Consider the following 2780-nt stretch of genomic DNA (forward strand, 5'->3'; position numbering starts at 1 on the left):
TGGGAGGCCGGGGCGGGCAGATCACAAGATCAAGAGATTGAGACCATCTGGCCAACATGGTGAAACCCTGTCTCTACTAAAAATACAAAAATTAGCTCGGCGTGGCGCTAGGCACCTGTAATCCCAGCTATTCGGGAGGCTGAAGCACGAGAATCACTTGAACCCAGGAGGCGGAGGTTGCAGTGAGCCGAGATCGCGCCACTGCTCTCCAGCTTGGCGACAGAGCAAGACTCCGTCTCAAAAAAAAAAAAAGACAAGTTGGTTCTGTAGTAGAAAGTGATGGAAATGAGGACAGTCAAGTCTGACGTTCCATTGAGGGAATAGGTCACCCATTTTAACAAATGCTTTGTGCCACGTTTATTAGATAAGATTCCCAGTCTTATTTTGTTGGGTAAATTTATTTTATTTTAATTTTCTTTTTTTTTTTTTGAGACAGAGTCTTGCTGTGTTGCCCAGGCTGGAGTGCAATGGTGTTATCTTGGCTCACTGCAACCTCTGCCTCCTAGGTTCAAGCGATTCTCTTGCCTCAGCCTCCCGAGTAACTGGGACTATAAACATGTGCCACCACACCTGGCTAATTTTTGTGTTTTTAGTAGAGATAGAGTTTCACCATGTTGGCCGGGCTGGTCTTGAACTGCTGACTTCAGGTGATCCACCCGCCTCAGCATCCCAAAGTGCTGGGATTACAGGCGTGAGCCACCGCATCCAGTCTGGTGAATTTATTTTAATCTTATTGAGCTTACACAGCTTATTTTAATTATGGTGTTTGCATGGTGTTTTAAGGTTTCGATGCATTTTAAATTGCTTGTCAAAACAATCTCTCTACTTGGTTTAAATTGTACTGTGACGGGGTAGGGCTTCTTTTGATTTTCGCCTTTTCTGATGTTTATTTCTTGGGTCCTCTACATGGTTCTTTAATAAACTTTGGGTAGATTTGTTGGATTTGATGAGGCATAAGTGTAGGTGATGTAGTATCAATTTTTCACTATGTGCTGTTTCTGAAAAAAACTATTTTTAATTTGTATGCATTTTCATTTTTTGTAGCGATAGGGTCTCATCATGTTGCCCAGGCTGGTTTTGAACTCCTAGCCTCAAGTGATCCTCCTGCTGTGGCCTCCAAAAGCAGTGGGATTATAGGCATGAGTGATGGTGCACAGACCAAAATTAAAACAAGACGTTAACTAGGATGCCATATGTGGAGAGCCAGCAATGGAATGTATCAAATAAAATTCGGTATGCCCTAAACCACTCTTCTGAAAATGAGTTAAAGATCTTTAGGATTTAGAAATGAATTATTTATTAGCAGACCACATGATTAGTACAGAAAACAATAAAGAACTTTAATGAAACTACAATTACATGGTTAAAACTCTAAATCATGGTTCTTTTTTGTTTTTGAGACAGGGTCTTGCTCTGTCTCCCAGGCTGGAGTGCAGTGATGCAATCCTGGCTCACTACAACCTTCGCCTCCTAGGTTCAAGCGATTCTCCTGCCTCAGCCTCCCAGGTAGCTGGAATTACAGGCACTTGAACTTGACGCCACGCCCAGTTAATTTTTGTATTTTTAGTAGAGACGGGGTTTCGCCATGTTGGCCACACTGGTTTTGAACTCCTGAACTCAGGTGATCCACCCACCTCAGCCTCCCAAAGTGCTGGGATTACAGGCGTGAGCCACCACGCCCAGCCTAAATCATGATTCTATAGTAGTATTTATTTAGTACAGTGTTTCTTTGTTTCAGTTGCATATCATTATTTGTTCAGTGGTTCATCCATCAAATATTTATTGAATATTTGGGGTCGGCATCATTCAAGCCACAGCTTAAGAAGACCAGTGTCTGTGTCCCTCAGCAAAGTAATCAGAACAACATAATTCAATGAAAACATTTTGTCTTCTTTTAAATTTGATTTATTTTTAAAAAACATTTTTTTTGTTTGACATATTTTTATAAAGGCAACTTTAAAATTAAGGAGAGCTACAGTTCTCTCATAAGTATCTTACTGATAATTACAATAAACACTCAGCATTCTGGTCAGTCAGAGAAATGTTCTAACCCCACATTCTGGTTTTGGTTCAGCCATTAATTCACTAGAAGTGGTTGGGTAATTCCCCACCAGTTGAATAAAAGGTGGCACTTTTTCAAATGACAGCTCCATAATCATCTTTTAGACTTCTGTTACTCATATGATTCTGAATTTCCTTATTTTATTTTTTTTCACAGTCAGAGATAAAGTTTAATTTTTTTTTCACATCCAATTGACTTCTTTAAAAAAAAAAAAATCATAGAGACAGTGTCTCACCATGTTGCCCAGGTTGGTCTGGAACTCCTGGGCTCAAGTGATCCTCCCCTAGACCTCCCAAAGTGCTGGGATTACAGGTGTGAACCACCATGCCCAGCCCCTGAATTCTCTTATTTTAAAAGGGCCTAATTTTAAAGTTAGGTAACTACCCTTCATTACCTTCATTACAGATCATGAAAGTTTAATGCACTTGGCAAATTTTATTTTATTTTAATATTTTTATTTTTATTAATTTTGGAGACAGAGTCTCTCTCTGTGGCCCGGACTGGAGTGCAGTGGTGCAATCTTGGCTCACTGCAACCTATAAAAATAAATATTTTTATTTTTTTTTAATTTCCCACAACACCGACATAAACACTTGGCAAATTTAATTGTATTTATTTATTATTTCTGGAAACAGAGTCTCACTCTGCCATCCAGGCTGCCCTGGAAGTCCTCAGCTCAAGCTAGCCTCCTGCCTCTGCCTCCCAAAGTGCTGGGATT

The sequence above is a fragment of the Mandrillus leucophaeus genome, unplaced genomic scaffold (assembly GCF_000951045.1).
Source record: "Mandrillus leucophaeus isolate KB7577 unplaced genomic scaffold, Mleu.le_1.0 Scaffold655, whole genome shotgun sequence".
NCBI lineage: Eukaryota > Metazoa > Chordata > Mammalia > Primates > Cercopithecidae > Mandrillus > Mandrillus leucophaeus.